Source organism: Pinus tabuliformis, chromosome X, assembly GCF_031772625.1.
Source record: "Pinus tabuliformis cultivar Carrire ecotype Pingquan chromosome X, CPIR1, whole genome shotgun sequence".
Lineage (NCBI taxonomy): Eukaryota > Viridiplantae > Streptophyta > Pinopsida > Pinales > Pinaceae > Pinus > Pinus tabuliformis.
Window position 1 is genome coordinate 429,943,691 of NC_142308.1, and position 24,506 is coordinate 429,968,196.

Below are 24,506 nucleotides of genomic sequence, written 5' to 3' on the forward strand. Positions count from 1 at the left end.
CACATATAACTCCCAAGAGATCTTCTCCCACTATTGTGAGCAATCAGAAACACTTTGTAACACGAACAGTGAATATAAAGAGAGTCCTACCGATGACCTTCTTCTTGAGACATTTTATCAAAATCATGTAGTAAATACCTTGGAGATCATTCTTCGGGAACGGATGAAGGAGGAAAAGTCCTCCCTATCCAAAGAAGAGAATGAATGGAATCCTGACCAACACCAAATATATAGTGAAGAATGGGAGGATTCTAACGAAAACCATGATAGTTGAATAAACGAAGAACCTATGAATGACTTTTGGGTTGTCGATTAGGGAATTGGGTATGATTATAGAAATGAAGATCCCATGGTTTCTCAAGTCCATAAGAATCAACGCAGGGAAGAAGAAAATGCTCCGCCCCTTCTGAATAGCAATGTTGGTCCTTATGAATCCCTTCCTAGTGATTGGAAAGGTCTCTTTTTTATGTTCCAAGATGATTCAATCAAAGAAGAGCCTTCCAAAATTGTGGGAAATTCTAATGACTCTAATATAGAAGAAATTGAGGAAGATGCTCCCTTAGGCCATGCCCCCGATAAAGGGTTTTTCTTCATGTTTGAGCGTTCCTCCCCTACCTTGGAAATAGAGGTTTGTGATGATGTTCATTCTCCTAGTCTTGATGAAGAGCTGCTTTCCCCTATGAAGAATCAGGAATCATGGTTTTTCCCCAAATACAATGATGAGTCCATTTCTTGTTTTCCCAATGACCAAAATAATATCATCCTAAATACATTCGAGACATTCAATCCTTCTTACCTAGAGGGTGATAGGCCTAAGATAACTCTTCATCAAAGATTCACTTATATCTCCTAGTTAGAAGACCAAATTCAATCTTCTCAGTTGATGTCTTTCCCTTCTTCTAATGTTCCTTTGTCTATAATTAGGATCTCTTGTTTTCCCACCTCCTGCCCCCGTAACTCCTCGCATCATTATTCCCATTTATATTGTTGAGTCCATTGCAAAAATAATCATGGAAGCATGCATTCTTGTATTGATCAATTGACATGTTGGTTGCATTACCTAGCACTTGACCTTATATGCATGGTAAGGTAGGATGCATCGCATGTTGAGTTTGCATTAGAACTAACATCATATGATATTTCTCATGGTATATAGATGCATATTTGCATATTTTATTTTCTGTTGATTTTATGGCCTAACATATTAGCATGTGCGATCATGAGACGTTGCAAAAGCATGTTGCCCCATGTTTTTCCATATATTATATGTGTAGGTGACAGGTCTACGGTAACCAAGAGATTGTTGGAGTTCTCGTGACCTCCCGTTCGAGTAGCTTCGCCCACTTTTTCGAGAGATCATGTCCCAATTGGAGCCAGTTGTTACCCGGCACTTTGTGGGTGATATACCTAGGAGAATAAATTTCTCCAATATGGTCCTCAGTCGGCATCCAACAGGCCCTTGCAGCCACCAGCTAGCTCATTGTGCCATCTTCTCCGCCACCTGAGCCAGCCATGTGGTCCCTCGCCCATCTGCCATGATCATATGTTTAAAGGTGGGCATCCCGAATCTAAAGGTATGCCTTGTCATTTGAAAATTGAGTATTGTAGTTTGCTTATCATGGACACTTATGGGCATGGATTAATGGGGGGATTCGGCAGAAAGAATGGGCTAGGTCTGTGCTTCTGTCCCCTATACCCATTTTAGGAATTAACCTTAGATTCTAGTCCTGTGGGATCACTTTTATTGATCATTTGGTTCCAGGGATGGTATTTCATGGGAAACCCTGATTTTGGTTGCGTGGTCTTGCTCCCTTATCTGCTTATATTACCCTCTTTCCATCCATTACTACCCCATCCATCATTTTTCCCACTTGGGTCCACATCCCTCCATTGGGTCCACATAGGGTTAGCTTGCTCCTTCCCCTTGCCCACACCTTGGGTCATGGCCTGGAATGAAGCCCAAAGGTTGATTCAGCTAAAAAAGAAAGTTAAAAGCATATATGGCCACATTCAACAAGGAAAGTACCATAAAATGCAAAAGATGGTCGGGATGAAAAACATTTTAGCACGTGGAAAAAAGCCAATACATGAGCTCTACCCCATCATCATGGTCACCACCCTAGTTCCTACAAGTTCTATGAACCTTCTTCATCATATAGGAACCCATGATTGTCCCAACCTCTGGTGGTTGATAAACCGCCCCACCTTAAAAAGGGGGATTTCACTGCTATATCTTACACATCATGCTCTAACCCCTTAAGCCCCGAGCAGGTAATCAAAGAAAATCATAAAAAGGCAAAAGGCATATAAAGAAGGGTGGAAAAATCAAGGTCGGGGCACCTCATGTACCACGATTGCTCCCACTTACACATTATAAACCCAAGTGTGGGCTTCCCTCATATTAGTTACCCTTGTACCCGGCATGTGACCCAGGGTTGCCCCTTCTCATCCCCTACTTCATTCACCTATTTATCACATGTCACCACCTTTTGAAGGATGTACCTTGAATATTGTCCCCTCTAAAAGTAGAAACCACCTAATAGAGGGCTTGGTTAACCCCATTTGGAGTTGAGGAGACATTAGCACATCCCGAAGCCCATTATGAAGACCCCACCTATGGTCCATGATTAGGTAAGCTCATTTACTCTATTTCTCCAATGACTTGTTGCCCTGCAAGGTTAGGGGACACATTGGATCTTATGCAAGATTGCAGATGGTTTGCATTTGGGGTTTGGTCTCTCTATACAGGGTCCTAATCCCCAAAGGGCTGCATTGGTACATGTAGGGTGAGCGTTGAGAGCCATGGGCCTCCACAACAGCAAATTGCACTCCATGGGTCCCCACAGCCATTCAGAGATTGCTCGTGGTTCACTTATTGCACGAGAAGAATACACCTGATCCATCATGCCCAGCCAGCCCCAGATCTACACCATACACTTGGCAGATGATCTAGGACTTGCACGATGATGTGGCATCACCTACACCATCATCCAAGATCTTGTAGACGATCTAAAGCATCTTCGATTTGTTTGGAGGCCCATGAGGACACTTGTGTGCCCCCACATGTCATTTGGAGCACCAGAGGTTATTACAAGGGGCCAACCTCTTATCCACTGCTTTTGAGGGTCCTATTTTTCATCGTGGCACCCATGGACCTCATTAGGCTTCTTAGAGGGCCCTACGACATGCATAGATTATTATTTGACCTCTTGAGAGGCTTACTTTTTCATGTATGAGCTAGTTTGGTGGGCTTGTCACCAGAAGTTGTGTTATTAGCACATTATTTTATTATTGGGGCTTATGTAGGCCAAGGAGGCTAATTCGAACTCCTGAATTGTGTATAAATAGGAGTGAGATGAGTTCATTTCTCATAATCACTTTGGTTTGGATCACTTATCTCTCTTGAGATTTTCGCACCTTTTCTAAGGATGAATTGGAGATTTATGGATGAGTTTTGATGTATGGATATTGGTCTATCTTCTCTTGGAGCTTCTTTATTGTCAATTATGAATGGTTGGATATACTCTATTAGATGTAAGTATGTGCTTCTGATGTTATTCTCGTTTACTTTTGTCATATATGTTGGACTAGGATTTTCGTTGTTCTAGGGCATAATTGTTGCATGCATTTACTGCTTAATATTGTAGAATTTCTCTATTATAGCATTTTCCTTCAATGTATGGGCCATGTAATAGGAGTGAAATCTCCTAGGGGTAAAATTTGACCTTAACAAGCCATTTGTCTTGCACATCGAAGTATAGAAGCCGCAAGGTTGCTTCTCCTTGACCTAGAGGGCAAATGAAGTGCTATTGAAGGCCTCCTTGACTAGCAACCAAGAAATCCTACTCTTACTCAACATTGACACCATTCTCCCAAAGATTAAGGCACTGATCAACCAAGGGTGGTCACTAAAATCCACATTTCCTAACATCCTTTTGGAACTAACCACATTGGGGTACCTAGGGCATCAATTTCCCGCCAAGCTAACCATCAAAATAATTCGATCTCCTAGGGTCTCCTGTGCGAGCCTTTCCTCTAAGTCTCCTTCAATTTTCGAGCCATTTCGACAATGGAGTTGGTAGAAAAGTCAAGCCCTAGCTTTAAGATCAAAACTTCCCCTGCCATCCCCAAGACTATGTTCATTTTTGTAGCATCGGATGTGTTCTAGCCACAACATTTTGTGGAGAGGCTAGAAGACATGTATTCTCCAAAACCTAGAAATCGTTTCTAGAAATTCCACCCAAAGACGACTTAGTTAAAATAATTAACTTTTTTTAATGGTTCCTAGGTCTAAACTTAGGAAATATGGTTAATTAAAGGGTATTAATTAAGTCATGGTGAGAATCTTCTAGAAAAAGACATGGACCGATTTCTAGTTAATCTTAACCATCGATTATGTTTTAATCCTGGCCGTTTGTTAAAATTGGCAACCAGGGCAAAACTTCATGTGGGTCATCTTATTCATGGCTAATAATATTTTTATTAGATTCCTCTCGTCGAGAGGTGTAGAATTGATATAAAGATCATCCAATTCCGATAAGTATTCATGGAGATATGAATTTATTTTGATTATGGAATTATTATCAAGCCGACCTACAACTCATGTAGGCTCAGAAGCCCAACAGTCGCATCTATTCACCCACCAACGTTGTGTATAAATATAAGAGGACTTTTCCTCATTTAGACTCACTCATCTCATCACATCTCTCTCTCTCTACTGCGCAGATATGAGTCTCTTCTCTACTGCGCTGAAATGGGTCTCTCTCTCTCACACATGTGAAGCCGGAAGCTGTTGAATTTGAAGCTGCAACTGCAGAAGCAAAGATTGACTTGCGTGGCCTAGAAGATCTCCTCATCTGAACTGCGTTGTAGGTTCATCTGAACCTCCTCTGAAAGCCACAACTTTTGGTGGTGGAATGAAGTCAATCCGACGAACGGTTTGCAAGATATCGACTGCCCTAGTTTGAAGCCGGAAACCACTGAAATTGAAGCTGCAACTGCAGAAGCAAAGATTGACTTGTGTGGCCTAGAAGATCTCCTCATCTGAACTGCGCTGTAGGTTCATCTGAACCTCCTCTGAAAGCCGCAACTTTTGGTGGTGGAATGAAGTCAATCCGACGAATGGTTTGCAAGATATCGACTGCCCTAGTTTGAAGCCAGAAACTGCTGAAACTGAAGCTGCAACTGCAGAAGCAAAGATTGACTTGCGTGGCCTAGAAGATCTCCTCATCTGAACTGCGTTGTAGGTTCATCTGAACCTCCTCTGGAAGCCGAAACTTTTGGTGGTGGAATGAAGTCAATCCGACGGTCAGTTTGTGAGATATCGTCTGCCCTAGTTTGATAATGAAGCCGTTAATGCTGATGCTACTGATCTAGGGTTTGCTACTGCTGATATGAATCAGATTTATTGTACTATTTCTCTCTGCTGAATTATTGAAGATAAAAGAAGATTTGATCAAAGGGTTTCCCCACACATTGTGGGGTTTGTCCCTGGCTAGCCGCCACATCTTGTGTCTCTTGTCTTGGCTTGTTTTTTGTTGATCGTTTAATGTTCTATCTGCACTTTACTTTATGTACATGTGATTGCTAATCGGTGGAATATAATAAGAAAAAGAAGTAAACTGTTATAAGCATAGAACATACCATAACTTAACATGGTATCAGAGCTGAGGTGAAGGCAAAGCCCGAGCAAGAGCAAGAGCAATCATTGAAGAGAAGATTGGCAAGGCTGTCCTAAAAGAACTATGGGGTCCTCAACACTCTTTCTTGCCGAAGACAAGCTCCGTGAGAAAGCTGACTATCACGGATGGAAGATGTCTATCAATCTAACCCTTGAAGATCAAAGAGTGTTGGACCATGTAAGAGGCAATATTGTTGAGCCTTCATCAAATGCATCTGTTGCTGCCTGGAACAAATGGAAAAATGGAGAAGTCAAAACAAAGAAGATCATCCGGGACTCTATCGACAAGCGCTTGGTGGCCTACATCTCTGATCTAGACACCTCCAAGGAAATCTACGACAGACTGGTGAGTTTATTTAAAGTTAATGATGCAAATCAAGTTTTGTTTCTTAGAAATAAGTTGAGGGAAATCAAGAAGGGTAAAGATGAAAGTATGCAAGCATACTTCTTAAGAATCACTGAGATCAAGAACGATCTCCTATCTATTGGGGAAACTATTACTGACAGAGAAATGGCACTCACAACTCTTGGAGGATTATCATCTGAATGGTATGTGTTCAAGACTACTCTTCTGAACTATAATGTAATTCCTAGTTTTGAGGAATTAATGGCTAGATGCATTCAAGAAGAAACAAGGGAAGAAGTGCTAGAAATGCCCATGCCTAAAGGTCCTCCTGCTGCCTTTTCTTCTCATGCAAAGAAAAGAAATAATTCCGGGACTAAATCAAAAGGAAAGGCTGGACCTAAGGGTGGAAGAAAATGACGATGTTACATTTGCGATAAAGCAAGTCACTATGTATGAGATCATGAGCATCATGATGAATGAGATCATGGACATGGGCAGCATGATGATAATCATGATTAGAGAAGCATGGTACAGTATGCAGTGGTGCAACTCAAAATCCCTCTGATGGAAATCAAAGGAATGACAAATTCAACAGCAAAGGTAAGAGGAGAGCTGTGGATCGAGGAAGAGGAAAACCATTCAAGAAGGCTAGAAATTCCAGATGTATTAAATGCACCTGACCTCAAAAAGAACCTAGTGTCCATCTCAGCAATGGAAGACAAAGGCTACAAGGTAACCTTCAGCAATGGCAAGGTATGTATATGGAAAAATAATGTTAAATATGCCTTTACTCTTGGGTTTAGTGTTGATTCATTATATCAGGTCGATGGAAGTCTGCTAGGTGTCATGTCTTGTGACACAACTCTTCAATCCGAACCTTGGCATCGGAGGTTTGCCCACCTTCATTACAAAGCTCTACCTGATGTAAGACAGATGGTAACAGGGATGCCTGAATTCCAAGTAGAGAAAGAAGGTGTATGTCCAGGATGTGCCGAAGGAAAGCTCAAAAGGGGACCATTCCCCTCAAGCCAAAGCAAGACCTCCGATATATTATAGTTGGTTCACTTAGGCATATCTGAGGCTGGCATTAAGAGGGAGACTACTACACCACGTACTCCTGAGCAGAATGGTGGGGCGGGAAGGAAGAACCACACGATGATGGAAGCTGTCCAGGCCATGCTACATGATCAAAGACTTCCAAAGTTTCTATGGGCTGAAACTACAATCACCGCCGTATATGTACAAAATTGATGCCCTCATCAAGCATTGGGTTCCTAAACTCTTGAAGAAATGTTCACCACCGGTCAAAGGGAAGTCGTGATTAGTCATGATGTCACCTTTGACAAAGATATGGCTCTCAGCAAGGTGGACAATCTACTGAATTTGAGTAGCTCTCTAGAAGCTGACACCAGGGAACCGAAAGAAAAGGATGATGAATCAATGCCTGATGTAGAAGAACCCATGGATCCGATTGATCCTCCTCCATATGAGCCTTCCTCTTCTAGGAAGAGGCCTTCATGGCTTAAGGGGTTACTTGATGATGCTGAAGGACATGCTGCACCCCGAGGAACCTTTCGTGAAAGTAAGAAACCTAATAGGTATCAAGGATACTTGACTATCATGAGCACGATCATACAAAATGAGCCTTCGTCATTCTCAGATGCCATCAAGCATCAAGTATGGAAGGATGCTATGACCGAAGAATATGAGTCTATCATAAAGAATGATGTTTGGGAAGTAGTTCCCAGACCCCAGGACAAGACTGTTGTTACTTCCAAATGGCTTTACAAGATAAAGCATGCAGCAGATGGAAGCACGGAAAAGTATAAGGCTCGTTTTTTTGCTCGAGGTTTCTCCCAAAAGGGAGGTATAGACTATGATGAGATATTTGCACCTGTTGCCAGATATATGATCATCCGCTCGATCATAGCCCTTGCCGCTTCACAAGGATGGAACCTACATCAGATGGATGTCAAGACTGCGTTCTTGCATGGCTCGATCAAAGAAGAGGTCTACGTGGAGCAACCCGAAGAATTTGAGATTTATGATCGAAAATCTCATGTATGCAGGTTGAAGAAAGCTCTCTATGGGCTGAAGCAAGCACCCCGAGCATGGTATGAGAGGATCGATAGCTACTTGATGAAGCTGGGATTCACTAGGAGTGAAGCCGATCCTAACCTTTACTTTAAGGTTGAAGATGACAAGCCTCTCATACTGGTATTGTATGTGGATGACCTCTTTCTAACAGGTGCAAACCCTCTCATTCACAAATGTTAGAGGGAGATGGTTTTTGAATTTGAAATGAAGGACCAAGGACTTGAAGTGTGGCAGAAGCCAAGGGAAATTTTCCTATCTCAAGGAAAATATGTGGTAAATATATTGGAAAGATTCGGTATGATGGACTGCAAGCCTGTGACTACCTCGAGGATCTTAACTTTTAGAAGTTATATGGTAGTGATGTCGGACCAGACTTGGGAAATGCCTCTGAGTTTCAAAAACTCATTCGCATTGATGTTCTTGGTGAACCTCTGTCCGAACATATGTTTTGCAGTTAGCATTGTGAGCTCATATTTGGTTGAGCCTCACTGGATTGATGCCAAGAATCTTCTGAGATGTCTTCAGGACACAATCTCTCATGGATTAAGATACACTGCCGGAGATGTGAGACTACTTGGATATACTGATGTTGATTGGGCAGGCAGTGTGGTGGACCGTAAGAGCACTTTCGGGTACTGTTTCACCTTGGGATCTTCCTCAATATCCTGGATGAGCAGGAAGCAGAAGTCGGTAGCTTTGAGCACCGCCGAAGCAGGATATATTGTTGCTAGCATAACCTCGTGTGAGGCAATCTGGTTGCGAAAGCTCTTCAGTGAGCTGTTTGGATTTACATTGGATACCACTGTGATTCTCTGTAACAACCAGAGGTGGGATTCGATTATTGAGGAATCCCGTATTCGTCAATTGCTCTAGCAGATAGACATCATCTGGAGTATGGTAAGTTGATGAGCAAGGAAGCTCCATCACATTAAGATGATGTACAGGTTGATACACCTTGTCAAAGCCCCGAGGAAAGATCTAATCTGTGATTTTCCAAAACGACTTGAAGTTGGCAAGAAACCTTTGTACAAGGGTCCTGCATGTTGCATACATTGAGCTCTGGGAGCTCTAAGGGCTTGTGGTTCCTACTGGAGCAACATATGACCACAGGGTGACTCACCCTCCCCTGGTGGTGCACACTGGAACAAGATGATTCGCTCTCTTGTGGGACAAGATGATTCGCTCTCTTGTGGAACAGGATGATTCGCTCTCCTATGTAGCAGGATGATTAGTTCTCCTGTGAGGCCTGGATTGATGTGTTCTCCATGGCAGCCTGGATTGATGTGTTCTCCACGGCGATTGTAGCAGGATTGATGTGTTCTCCTGTGAGGCCTGGATTGATGTGTTCTCCATGGCAATTGTAGCAGGATTGATGTGCTCTCCTGTGAGGACAGGATTGATTAGTTCTCCTGTCGAGGCATCCTACCCATGCAGTCTGGGACTCATGGGAAGTACCTCTCATCTGATCAAAGAGCAGGGAAATGAAGTTAGGGACCACAGTAGTACCGATGGACGCATCGTTGTAACTACCGTACTCCCTACGCTAGGATGACCTCCATTGATCTGGGATCAATGATACTGGTCTGGGACCAGTGGTAGGAGTTGTACCATACTATGACGCTGACTTCGGGTCGGTTGAGACTAGTCTGGGATCAGTGGTACATACTCTGAGACTGACTTTGAGTCAGTGGAGGATGATATTGGTCTGGGACCATTGGAGTTGTACTCACTATGACGCTGACTTTGGGTTGGTTGAGACTGGTCTGGGACCAGTGGTACATACTCTGAGACTAACTTTGAGTCAGTATGATACATCCTGGATCATTTCTTCTTCTTCATAATTCGGACAAAAGCAGAGTAGAACAGAACAATGCAAGAGCGGAGCAGAACAGAACAAAACAGTACAGATCTATGCAGGGCAGAACAAGACAAAGCAGAACAGGCAAAATAGAGCAGAGCAGGGCAAGGGTCAGGCTGTACAAGGCAGTGCATTTGATGGATGAATAGTAACAACCGATAGACAGATTGCTGATGAAGTTCTCCATGGTTGAGAGGGAGTGTTAAAATTGGCAACCAGGGCAAAACTTCATGTGGGTCATCTTATTCATGGCTAATAATATTTTTATTAGATTCCTCTCGTCGAGAGGTGTAGGATTGATATAAAGATCATCCAATTCCGATAAGTATTCATGGAGATATGAATTTATTTTGATTATGGAATTATTATCAAGCCGACCTACAACTCATGTAGGCTCAGAAGCCCAACAGTCGCATCTATTCACCCACCAACGTTGTGTATAAATATAAGAGGACTTTTCCTCATTTAGACTCACTCATCTCATCACATCTCTCTCTCTCTACTGCGCAGATATGAGTCTCTTCTCTACTGCACTGAAATGGGTCTCTCTCTCTCACACATCTGAAGCCGGAAGCTGTTGAATTTGAAGCTGCAACTGCAGAAGCAAAGATTGACTTGCGTGGCCTAGAAGATCTCCTCATCTGAACTGCGTTGTAGGTTCATCTGAACCTCCTCTAAAAGCCGCAACTTTTGGTGGTGGAATGAAGTCAATCCGACGAACGGTTTGCAAGATATCGACTGCCCTAGTTTGAAGTCGGAAACTGCTGAAACTGAAGCTACAACTGCAGAACCAAAGATTGACTTGCGTGGCCTAGAAGATCTCCTCATCTGAACTGCGCTGTAGGTTCATCTGAACCTCCTCTGAAAGCCGCAACTTTTGGTGGTGGAATGAAGTCAATCCGACGAACGGTTTGCAAGATATCGACTGCCCTAGTTTGAAGTCGGAAACTGCTAAAACTGAAGCTGCAACTGCAGAAGCAAAGATTGACTTGCGTGGCCTAGAAGATCTCCTCATCTGAACTGCGTTGTAGGTTCCTCTAAACCTCCTCTGGAAGCCGAAACTTTTGGTGGTGGAATGAAGTCAATCCGACGGTCAGTTTGTGAGATATCGTCTGCCCTAGTTTGATAATGAAGCCGTTAATGCTGATACTACTGATCTAGGGTTTGCTACTGCTGATATGAATCAGATTTATTGTACTATTTCTCTCTGTTGAATTATTGAAGATAAAAGAAGATTTGATCAAAGGGTTTCCCCACACATTGTGGGGTTTGTCCCTGGCTAGCCGCCACATCTTGTGTCTCTTGTCTTGGCTTGTTTTCTGTCAATCGTTTAATGTTCTATCTGCACTTTACTTTATGTACATGTGATTGCTAATCGGTGGAATATAATAAGAAAAAGAAGTAAACTGTTATAAGCATAGAACATACCATAACTTAACACCGTTGAAGCCTCAACGAGAGATTATAAGAAGAAATTTGATGGGGGTTGGAGAACACACTAGGAGCCACCAGAAATTTGATTTTGCTGGGAAATCAAACTCCATAGTAGCAATTGTGTGTTGTCAGAAGTGATTCAGTAATTTCGAAGCAGTGAGAGAGGGGCAGGGATAGTAAGGTCGGGAGGAAGTTTTTCCAAACCGGTGAGTGCATAGCAGAGAGACAGCGTACTCCACAGAGATGTTGACGCAATGAAAAGAGGCAGTGCAAAGCTTCAAAGGAAGATCCGTATTTGCTGAGGAGAAGTTGAAATTCAGAGGCAGGAGCCGGATGGGAGCCCGGAGGCCAGAAGGTCGAGGTTCGAGAGCAGCAGCTGATCAACAGCATGATAGGCGCTAGTCCAAGCAAGGCTGACGTAGATTTGTGTAGGGTGACACAAAGGCAGCTGGGAGCAGCTCATCTTGAGCTAAGGTCAATGTCGGATCACCAATGGAAGTGAGATTTTGCTCACTAAACGTTTGTCAATCATTTTTTCTATATGGAAAGCTAGATTTGAGCTTCGATAGATTTGTACTCAGATTTACTACTGCATAATAATAAAACCCTCAGTTGTTGCACCGAATTTCCCAAGTTGGGCTTTTCAAGGGGCATTAGTCCAAAAATAACAGTGTATTATTGTGTATGTGCATCTATTCTTCGAGTGCTTTTATTTCTTTGGCAGTATTTATTTTTTGAAGGCTCCAGTGCATATGTTTCGATATTTGCCGTAGAAAACTGCAAATAATTTGTTCAGTTAATTTAACAAATAGAAGAAATATTATCAGTTGTTGCACTAGGATTAGGGGTTTCCAAATTTTCACATGGTATCAGAGCATAGATTGTAAGCCAGAGAGCTCAGCACAGAAGGAAGGACGCAGTTTGAATCTCTGAAGAGGCAGTGGTTCGAAACCCTCTAAGGCAGTGCAATCCCTTGGACCAAGAGGATCGAAGTTTGAGGAAAAGTCTATTTCTCTGAGTGAGTCGACAAAGAAATTAGATTTTCCAGATCAAATCCTACCAAAGGCAGAAGGGAGCAGCAGTATTTTCCTTGCAGAGCAGATCTTCAGCTGGGACGCAGATTTTGCAGCAATTTGCTAGTTCAAATAGCATTGGGAGGAAGGAGGAGCACACACTGAGGGAATTCTCTCCTCAAGGGACTTCTAGACAAGAAGTTCAAATTTTTCTAGCAGAGCAGCAATAGTTGTGTGCAGAATTTCTCACTACAGAAGGGAGTGCGAATAGTTGGGCAGCAGCTGCGCAGAGGAGAAGAGGAGGAATTCAACATCTTCTGAGAGATGGCATCTGTTGGGTTGAGAGATCAAGATCAATTGGAGGGAGCCTCCAACTATGTGACTAGGAAGGCTAGAATTTCATGCCTTCTAGATGAACATGATCTCAAGACTTATATCGATAGTGTGGTATGTGTACCCGTCGATGCAAATCCGCTTAAGAAGTGCAAGAAGGAGATGGCGAAAGCTAAAAGGTTGATTCTCGATGTGGTTCGATATCACGTGGTGTCTCACATAGCTGGCAAAGATACTGCCTGACAGATGTTAGAGGCACTAGCTACGATGTACGAAGGATCTTCTGAGCAACGGAAGATGTATCTTGAGGAGAAGCTGAGATGCACGAGGATGCAGAAAGGGGAGCGTATAGACCCCTTCCTTACTAGGCTTCAGGATGTCTGGGACCAACTGTCTTCAATAGGGTCAGTGCCCCAGCCTATAGAGTTGGTGTGATTAGCTCTTAATAATGTTTCCTAAGAATGGCAAGCTTTCGTCCAGAGTATCCTAGGCAAAGAAAACTGCTAGATTGGGATCGTATGTGGGCTGATCTGCAGCAAGAGGAGATGAGGCGAGATCTGGTGAAGAGCACCATTAGTGGTAGCAGCAGCAACAGTGGGACGAAGCAAGTAAAGGAAGAGGAGAATGCAGCCCTCACATCACAGGGGCAGTAGGAGCAGCAAGGGAAGAAGGACATTTCCAAGATCAAGTGCTTCAGATGTGGTGAGCTTGGCCACTACAACTCTCAATGTCCTCTCAGAAAGAAGGACAAGGAGGAGAAGCAAGATCAGCATGCTGCATCCGCTGAGATCGACAGGTTGTCCTCCAGATTGGAGGAAGAGTTTTCCATGATCACCGAGATACCTCCAGGGGTGAGGTGGGGTGATTTGGTTTTGTAGCCCCAAAGAGTTACAGGATGGGCAGGATTCTCAAGGAGGTCCACCTCATGAATCAATACCTTGCTACGAGAGCCCATAGTATGCAATAGCAAGATGGACCAGTGGCAATTGGAGCAATCAGGTGCCAGAGTGACAGATGCAGTAGCTAGTAGCAGTCAAATATTAGGCAGCGCAGTGTAGAGTTGGTAGTAGTGCAGTTGGCAAGAGTAGAGTCAGCAACAGCGCAGAAGCTTCAGTGACAGCGCGGAGTCTAGCAGCAATAAAGACTCGAGTGACAAATGCATCATACAGACCACAGTTGGGTTAGTATTTTGGATGTCTTTCTGTTGCAGTTGCAGCAGCAAGATGGAGAGAGAGTTGCAGTACAGATGCAATGTTGGCAACAGTTCAGCATGGCTAGCAGCAACATGGATGCAGCGTTTATCAAAGTTGCACAGTAGTTGGTGGGCAGCAATAACCAGACATCAGCAGCGTGATAGGAGGTTGTGCTGAGACAGGGTGTTGCTTCAGTGGGTTGCAGCACCAGAACAGATTCCTCGCTCGGAGGGACTGTTGATTTTTGTAGCATCGGATTTGTTCTAGCCACAAAATTTGTGGAGAGGCAAGAATACATGTATTCTCCAAAACCCAGAAATTGTTTCTTGAAATTCCACCCAGAGACGACTTAATTAAAATAATTAACTTTTTCTTAATGGTTCCTAAGTCTAAATTTAGGAAATCTGGTTAATTAAAGGGTATTAATTAAGTCATGGTGAGAATCTTCTAGAAGAAGACATGGATCGATTTCTAGTTAATCTTAGCCATCGATTATGTTTTAATCTTAGCCATTGAAGCCTCAACAAGAGATTATAAGAAGAAATTCCATGGGGGTTGGAGAACACACTAGGAGCCACCCGAAATTGATTTTGCTAGGAAATCAAACTCCAGAGTAGAAGTTGTGTTGTCGAAGGTGATTCAGTAGTTTCGAAGCAATGAGAGAGGGGCAGGGATAGTAAGGCCGAGTGGAAGTTTTTCCAGTCTGGTGAGTGCATAGCAGAGAGACAGCATACTCCATAGAGACGCTGACGCAGTGCACAGAGGCAGCGCAAAGCTTCAAAGGGAGATTCGTATTTACTGAGAAGTCGAGATTCAAAAGCAGGAGCTGGAGTGGGAGCCCAAAGGCCAGAAGATTGAGGTTCCAGAGCAGCAACTGATCAGCAGAGTGAGAGAGACGCCGGTCCAAGCAACGCTGACGCAGATTTGCGTAGGGTGACGCAGAGGCAGCTGGGAGTAGCTCATCTTGAGCTAAGGTCAGTGTCAGATCACCGGTGGAAGTGAGATTTTGCTCACTAGATGTTTGTCAGTAATTTTCTTTGTATGGAAAGCTAGATTTGAGCTTCGATAGATTTGTACTCAAATTTACTACTACACAATAATAAAACCCTCAGTTGCTGCACCATTTTTCCCAAGCTGGGTTTTTCCGGGGACATTAATCCAAAAATAACGGTGTATTAGTGTGTGTGCATCTATTCTTCCAGTGTTTTTATTTCTTCTACAATATTTATTTTGTGAAGGCCACAGTGTATATGTTTCGATATTTGTCATAGAAAATTGCAAATAATTTGTTCAGTGAATTTAACAAATAGAAGAAATATTATCAGTTGTTGTAGTAGGATACAGGGTTTCCAAATTTTCACAGGCTAGTGCCTCATAGGGTCAAGACAACATTTCAAGTGACATTCTTCTCTTGATCCTTTCCCCCACTTTGTCTAGGGTAAGAATATCATTGGTTGCTTCATACCTTCCTCATATCCTAAACTAGGTCCATTTGGCCCTACTCCTTCTAAAGGCCATTCTTCAAGAACCATCCAGGATACTAATTCTAAAAAGGATTTTAGAGATTGGGGAACTCCTTTACAAGCCTATTCCCATAAACCTACCCTCAAAATCCTCTTCCTTTCCCTAGAAATACATAGTACCTTACTTAGAAAGCAAGCAAGCTCCATCCTTTCAAACTTTTCTAGGAAAGGATTTGGGTCAGTCATATCCATTGACTTATCATTCATTAGTGACTCCATATATATCGGGTCTCCTCCCATCGGTGAAAGTTCGAAATAGAAGGGAGCCTTAATTGAAGTAACAGCAGGCTAAGTCTCCATTCGTTGCCTTTGGCCTAGCATTTGCCCTTTAGGGATCCACCTTAGGTCCCCTGCTAGTTTAAGCGGTAACAACACTAATAGGTAGTGACAATAGCAGTGGGAAGGAGTTGAATGAGTTATGGCATAAGAGAATGGGACATCTACACCATGGAGCACTCAGGATGCTCAGAGAAAGGGTAACAAGAGTTCCAGAACTTGGCAGAGAACACTATGTGTGTGCAGAGGATGCGTAATTGGGAAGTATGCTAAGGCAGGATTTCCAAGAAGTGACAACAGAGTTGATGGTGTGTTAGGACTCATACATTTAGATATGTGCGGCCTGATGTCCACTAGAGCTCTCAGCGGTGCTGAATATTTCATGACCTTTATTGATTACCATTCCAGGAAAACATGGATCTACTTCTTGAAGACCAAAGATGAGGTCTTCAATCATTTCAGAGAGTTTAAAGCTCTTGTGGAGAATGTGACAGGGAAGAAGATCAAGGTGCTTCGCTCAGATAACGGTGGAGAATATATTGAGAAAGACTTCACAAATTTTTGTGCGAAGGAAGGAATCAAGAGGGAATGGATGGCTCAATATAATAACAGAATGGTGTAGCAGAGCGAAAAAACAAAAGCATTGTTGGAGCTGCAAAGGCTATGTTATATGACTAGGATCTACCCAAATTTCTATGGGCAAAGGCATGTAACACAATAGTATATATTCATAACAGGACTCCTCATAGAGCATTGGGGAAGAAAACGCTAGAAGGAGTCTTCACAGGGAAGAAGCCAGAAGTTAGCCACTTCAAAAAATTTGGCAGCGTTGCTTATTGCCACGTGCCAAATGATAAACGTACCAAACTGGATCAAACTGCAAAGAAGGGGTTCTTCGTTGGGTACAACGAAACCTCAAAGGCATACAATATCTACATTCCTAGCAATAGGAAGATTGTAGTAAGGCGAGACGTGAAGTTCATAGGGGACCGAGCTTTCAGGAGGTCTCATGAGATGCCTGCACGTGATCAGAATCAATCAACAGAAGCTCCTTTGGTCCAGCAACAGGGGCAGCCAATGGGACAGGCAGGAGGACAGTCACAAGGATCGAGTACTGTGACTAGTACCAGTGTTTCCTCAAGTGCAGGAAATTTTGGGATTTCTCAACCAAAGGAGCAGCATATGCAGGATGAGGAGGATTTGGTTGAACCTTCCATGACTAGTGGTTGAGCCAGTAGAGAGGTTTGTCAAACATTGAGAGATGCAGAGGAATTTATTGGAACTCCTAGGAAGAACAAAAGACAGCGCAGACACCCTGACAAGTACCAAGCCTTGGTGGCTTAGGTTGCAGAACCTTCCAGCTTTCAGGAGGCTGCACAACATCAAGTGTGGGTAGATGCCATGGCAGAAGAGTATAGCTCTATCATGACGAATTATGTTTGGGAGGTAGCGTCAAGGCCGGAAAATAGATCTGTTGTAGGTTCTAGATGGATCTATAAGATCAAATATGTGGCAGACGGTAGTGTGGAAAAATACAAGGCTAGGTTCGTGGCAAAGGGGTATGCACAAAAAGAAGGGATAGATTATGAGGAGACCTTCGCCCCAGTTTCCAGATACACTTCTATCCGGTCAGTTATATCCCTGGCAGCTCAGATGGGATGGAAAATTCACCAGACGAACGTCAAGACAGCCTTCTTGAACGAGGTGATAGAGGAAGAAGTGTACGTAGAACAGCAACAAGGCTTTGAGACTCATGAGAGGCACACTCATGTGTGTAGATTGAAGAAAGCTCTATACGGACTCAAGAAGGCATGGAATGGTAGAATTTGCAGCTACTTGCAGCAGATGGGATTCGTCAAGAGTGACGCAAATCCGAACCTTTACTATTTGATGGTAGAGGTGAGTCACTCATTCTAGTTTTGTATGTGGATGATCTCTTTTTGACAGGATCATCAGGGCTCATAGAGAACTGCAAGAGGAACCTCGCAGCAGAATTTGACATGAAGGATTTGGGGTTGATGCACTATGTCCTAGGATTGGAAGTGTGGCAGAAGGATAGGGAGATCTTCCTTGGGCAAGGAAGATATGCTACAGACATTTTGAGGAGGTTCAAAATGCAGGATTGCAGACCCATGTCTACGCCCATGATCACCAACTGGAAGAAGATAGATGCATCAAATGACAAGGATGTCGACCCCACCTTGTATAGACAGATTATTGGGTCTCTCATGTATTTGGTCAACACTAGGCCAGATATCTGCTTCGCAGTCAATACCCTAAGTCAGTTCATGGTAGAGCCAAAGAGGGTACATCGGCAGTAGCGAGGCATATTCTGAGGTATATTCATGGCACAGTTGAGTATGGGTTGAGATATACTCGAGGGGATGACATCAAACTTTATGGGTACACAGATGTAGATTGGGCATGTAGTTTAGTGGACAGGAAAAGTACCTCTGGGTATTGCTTCAGTGTTGGATCAGGGATGGTTTCTTGGTGTAGGAGGAAGCAGAAGTAAGTAGAACTGAACTCTGCAGAAGTAGAGTATATGGCAATCAGCACTACTACGTGTGAAGCTATATGGCTTCGGAAGTTGCTAGTAAGTTTGTTCAGGGAGAGGATGGAGGCAACCAATGTCTACATTAATAATCAGAGTTGCATAAAGCTCTCTGAGAATCCAGTCTTTCATGACAGGTCGAAGCACATCGATATTCGATGTCATTTCATCAGAGATTGTGTACAACATGGACCAGTTAAGCTACAGTATGTTCCCACAGAAGAGCAGGTTGCAAATATACTCACGAAAGCTCTAGGGAGAGCCAAGTTCATCTATTTTAGAGTGCAAATGTGTATGGTGAAGAACCCATTTTAGTAGCAGGGATAGGCTACTTCGGATGATTTTCAGTTGCAGATATTGCAGTTGCAGCCGCAACAGATGAGAGGGAGTTGCAATGCAGATGCAGTGTTGCCAGCAATTCAGCAGGCTCAACAGCAGCACAAATGCAGCGTATATCAGATTTGCGCAGTGGTTGGTGGGCAGTATGGCCAGACATCAGAAGTGTGACAGGAAATGATGCAAAGATAGGGTGCTGCTACAGGGTGTGCAGTAGCACTAGAACACACTCCTCGCTAAGAGGGAGTGTTAGTTTTTGTAGCATCGGATGTGTTCCAAACACGAAATTTGGTGGAGAGGCTAGTATACATGAGATCTCCAAAACCCAGAAATCGTATCTGGAAATTCCGCCTAGAAACGACTTAATTAGATTATTAACCAGTTTTTAAATATTTCCTAAGTCTAAACTTGGAGAATATGGTTAATTAATCAGTATTAATTAAGTCAAGGCATGAATCATCTAGAAACTCACATGGATCGATCCAGAGATGATTCAGAGCATCGATTAAGTTTTAATCTTGGCTGTTGGTGCTCCAACAGAGGATTATAAGAGGAGGTCGATGTGGTGATGAAGAACACACCAATGCAGATATTCAGTTGCCCAGGAAGTTCGATTTTCTCAGTAGCAGTAGCTCAACAGAGAAGATAGTGCCAGAGGGTAAGTAGCAGGTGGAAGAGGAGGGCAGCAGCATTCCGAGAGGAAGGTTTTTAGTCCCCGAAAGAGCAAAAGGAAGTAAGGCTGAAATTCTCAGAGGGCCAGTGTAAGCTCTATGTAGAGGGTGACGCAGGGAGCTCAGCGCAGAGGCTAGGGAGACAATTTCGGAGGCAGAAAATAACTGTGGGGTGAGAGAAAATTCTCACGATAATTTTGCTAGTATTTTCCTCATATTAGATTGCCAGTTGGGCATCTAAATTATTGTACTCAGAATAGCTACTAAAGAATAATAATAAAACCCTCATCTGCTGCATTGATTTTCCCACATTGTGTTTTTCTGGGGACAATTGTCCAAAAATAACTGTGTCAAAATTCTTGAGTGTGTGTTAGAATTTATCAGTTTTCAGTATTTTATTTTCCGTAGTATTTTTATGGTGAAATTGCAGTTGTGATTTTATTCGTTGTTAGCCGTAGCAAATAAATTGCATAATTAAATTTTCAATTAGAAGAATAATTTCCAATTGCTGCAATAGATAAAGGATTTCCACAACCACATGGTTGGTTTAGGTGGCGGAGATAATGGCACATCGAGCTATCTGGTGACCACAAGGGGTTGTTGGCTGCCGACTTAGGACCATCTAGGAGAAAAAATTTCTCCTATGCATCCTACCCACAGGTGGTGGGTAACAAGCTTACAAATCATGGAACCAAGTGGGCACTTGATAGTGGCATGCCCTTCCATAATGGGCTTTAGAATGTATAGGTGTCCCCAGGTTCAAGGAGGAGGTTAATCAAGGACCCTATTAGGTGGTTTCACCCTCTAACAGAGTGACAGGTCCATGGTACATCTGTCATATGGCAGGTATCATGTGATATAATGATGGACGGGGTGGGGCATCAAGGGAAAGATCCAAGCCACATGCCATGGTACAAGAGTAGCTATAATGAAGGAAACCCACACTTGGGTGTATAGATGTAGGAGGGAGCAATCGTGGTACATGAGTTACCCCAGCCTTTATTTTCCCACCCTTCTTCATATGCATTTTTCCTTCTTATTGATATTTCTTTTATGACTGCTCGGGGCTCCAGGGAATGAGAGCATGATGTGAATGATATAGCAGTGAATACCCCCTTAAGGTTGGGTAGTTCATTGCCCACCAGGGGTTGGGACAATCATGAGTTCCTTAATGATGCAGGGGGCTCAGATAAGGGACCTCGAGAACCAAACTGATGGCCATAATGATAGGGGTAGAGCTCATGTTTGGCTTTTGCCCACATGCTAAATTTTAATGTCCCGACCACCTTTTGCATTTTGTGGGACATTTCCTATTGTAAGTGGCCAAATTATGCTTTTATCTTTCTTTTAGTTGCATCAACTTCTGAGGCATCATTCCAGGCCCAAATGAAAGTGTGGACAAGGGGAGGGGAAAGCTAACTCCTTGTGGACACAATGGACAAATGTGGACCCATATGGGAAATTTGTAAAAAGGGGTTATAATGAGTGGAGGGAGTGATATATGTGTTGTCGGGAAGCAGGACCACGCAGCCAAAATTGGGGTTTCCCATGTAGTGTCACTCCTAAAGCTAGTAGCCAATAAAGGAGATCCCACGAGACTAGGATACAAGACTAACCACCAAATTGGACAAGGGGACGAGAGAACAAACCAAGCCTATTCTTTCTGTTGAATCCCCCCACTAATCCATGTCCAAATGTGTCCATGATAAGCAAGCAAAAACACTCAATTACATAATGAAAAGCCATACCTTCGGGGTTGGAAGGCCCACCTTCAAACATACAATCATAACAGATGGGCGACGACACATAATGGTTGGCTTAGGTGGCGGAGAATGTTGGCACATCGAGCTATTTGGTGGATGCAAGCGGCTACTGACTGTTGGCTGAAGTCAAATTTAGAAGAAAAAATTCTCCTATGGGTGTCACCCACTGGTGGTAGGTAACAGGGTGCACCATGGTGGGGTCCAATACCTACTCAGTCGAGTAGGGCCAGTTTGATACCAAGCCATGCTTCGACTCAACCAATTCAATACCAAATTGACCCTCTGAACTGAGCAAATGGTTGACTCAATATGGTCAATAGTCAACTTGACAAAGTTGACCTTTACCGATTTTTAAAATATTGGTGTATAAATATATATCTACACAAATGTTCCACCAAATTTCTTGTATGGGGGGGCACAAAAGTGAGGAGACGCAAATGGGTGACATGTGGAAGCACCCCCAAATTTTGGGGAAATGCAAAGGGTTGAGGGGGGGACGTTGAAGTGCCTAACATAAGGGTTCCCTTCTTTAAAAATATAAAAATAATAATGATAATGATAAAATCCCAATAATAACAATTCATTCCATGCAAATTCATCATTGTACAATGTAAATACTAAACAAATAACAGTAAAATAGTATTAAATTGAAATTTGTAAATGAGATAAACATGATTCAGATTCAGATTCAGTCATGAAATGCATTAATTCATAAACCATAAATGAAATAGAAATAGTAAAATATTAATACATTTATTTAAATTTATCATTCTAGAATTTAATAGTACTAGTAGATACTGAAGTCTGAAACTTGTAAAATTGAAATTACTCAAACTCAAAAATAGTAAAGAGTGACAAGTGTTCCCCGAAAGGAAGATGTAGTAAAATGTAGCCCCAGCCACCCCCCATCCTAGGAGTGTGGGAAACATGGGGAGCACGCCCCCCACCTTAGGGAACACATCCCCATGGAATATTGACAAACACACATATGTATATGTCTGTGTACATATGTTTGTGTATATGTGTGCTTCAATGCGGGGAGCACCACCCCTGGGGGATGCCTCTTTATGGAAAATTGATTCACGCACACACACATATGTTACAAAAATACAAAAAAGATTATGCATTAAGTACAATAGAATAGTTTTTCTTTGGAGAAACCCTCTAGGTGCTTCATCATATTTCATGGATCCTATAATAAATGCCACCAACATACATTTATGCCTAACCCCAAAGGATGCAAGTTGATTCAACCTCCTTGGCCAATATGGATTTGACATGGAAAGTCAAACCACTTAAACTAACTCTCAGTGGTTGTGATATATAAATTTGTGTGTGTGTGAATTGGGGCTCACTAGCATCAACAGTGAGCTCAAATGGTTGAGCCAACAGCCAAGCTCAAATGGTTGAGCCAACAGCCCAAGGCATGTTGCATACAAAGTAGCCATAAGTCACGAAATGCCCACATGATGAACATGTGGATTAATTTAATTGTTGAAAAGACCATTGAATTTACGGACAAAATAGCTGCACTATTAGAAGGAATTCACTTCTAGCAGGCCCCAAAGAATGCACTTCAAATGAAAAGTAAGTCTGGTTCACTGAAATTCAAAATATTAGGAACATGTGTAGGAAGTTCGAAACTAATCAATTCTATCAAAATTTGCTTGGTTAGAGCTAAATGGATCCATTTCCCAATTAGTTCCTGATAGTTAGAATTTTGGAGGCAACTTATCGATGAGTATTTGAAGGCCAAAAACCAACTTTGATTTTGCAAATGAGAGGCTCTGCTGAGGGAAGCCCTTCACTTTGTAAGTAATATGACAGTCTAAAGCATAATTGTTTTTAGTCTCACAATGTCTTACATTTGAAATGCATCCCAACAAATGTGATCCCTGGTATGAATTCCATCTTTGATCAATACCTCGTGAAGCAGGAGAATTCCAAAATACCAACCATGCAGCCAAATTAGAAGAATCAAAAGCCATGAACTCCGAGACAAGAAAACGGAGAATTAACTTCAAATATACTTATAGAGACCATACCTCATCCCGAACCAAATAGTGGGTCTCTTTGACAGAACATGTCTGAGCAGCTTTGACATGACTGTCTTTCAAGGGTAGTTGAACTCGCGTATAGTTTCTGCAGTGTCCGTCATTTCTTTTGGACTGAGCGAGCGGTGAACTCTTTACTCCCTTTTGTTCAGCATTCAGAGTTTCTTCAGGGGTGCACTTACGCAAATGCTCCTGCGATGTGCCTTTGCCAAAGGGAATCGCTCCTACTTTGAGACTTTTCTTAGAATTGCTTCTCAGAATTCCAAAACAAGTAAATCCCATGGTTTTCGATGAAGGTATTCAATATCCCGGTGTACGGTATGGCACTAAACGTTACAGAAAGACCAAATGAATATTTGAATATGAAACAGAACCTTGTAAATGATCAAACGAGTAATTGCATATGGGGTAGAGCCCTGTAAAGAGGACATAGGAATAAGTGAGGAAATCCAGATAGAATACTGTGAAGAGATTACTTAAAGAAAGTTCAATCTAGTCAACCAACAGGCCAAAACAACAATTCTCGATGTAATTGCAAAGGAAATGTAACAAATTGTTTGAATTATTGTCGTCATCAGTTGTTCGAAATCCTGCACAAGCCGTCTTATATCGCAGTAATCTTAAACATAGATCTGAATCTAGTGGCTACCACATAATCCCCAGCTAATACATATGCTAAAAGTAAAGCATGTGAGCACCTGAGCGGCTAGAAAATTACAATACTATAATTCTTCATTCTAAGCACAAAACCAAAGTCCATACCCTGGATTTAACCTCATAGAATATGCAAAAAGAAATCAGAGAGTTGTGCACACTGAAATGTTGTGCCCATGTCTTCTGCATGGATTAATAATGATTTCTTCTCGGATTTCATGGAGATTAGACTGATACGTAAACTTGGTCTTCGTTGGTAACCACGGTAAACATCTAGAGACGAATTCACCCATCAAATCAAACAGAGGAATAACAGAAAATGCAAAAGCGAAAATGTTAATAAAATTGATGATACAGTGGTCCAACAAATACAGTGGCGTAGAAACAAGAAAAAGCATGCCCGTAGAAACAAGAAAAAACAAGGGGGCATGCAGTAACTAATTTTATATTGAAAACAAGGACCCACAATATTTTTAATGACCGACTGTAACGACATGGAAAATAACAGGTGCCGAACATGGTAGGCATAACATTTTAAAAACAAGTGATCCATAGTAAGTATTCCACGCGGTTTAGTTTAAATATAAGTAGTATTCGACGCGGTTTACTTTAAATATAAGTAAATTAAGTTTAAATATAGGTAAATTAGAGAGAAAAATAATAAAAGAGTTATGAAATAAAATGAAATGATATTTTAATGTTTACCAGAGTAAAAATAGTT

General features: G+C 42.4%; 1 pseudogene across 1 annotated transcript in view; it reads right to left on the minus strand.

Annotated features, from left to right (window-relative positions):
- The window catches only part of LOC149140402 (serine/threonine-protein kinase GRIK2-like), a 367,198-nt pseudogene extending 343,023 nt beyond the window's left edge, over window positions 1–24,175 (minus strand). The window contains exons 1-3 of the transcript XR_016264171.1: window positions 23,894–24,175; window positions 23,123–23,547; window positions 22,943–22,972 (exon numbers count right to left, since the gene is read on the minus strand). The product of XR_016264171.1 is annotated as a serine/threonine-protein kinase GRIK2-like (transcript). The remainder of the gene's footprint in view (window positions 1–22,942; window positions 22,973–23,122; window positions 23,548–23,893) is intronic.
- Window positions 24,176–24,506: the final 331 nt, after the last annotated feature.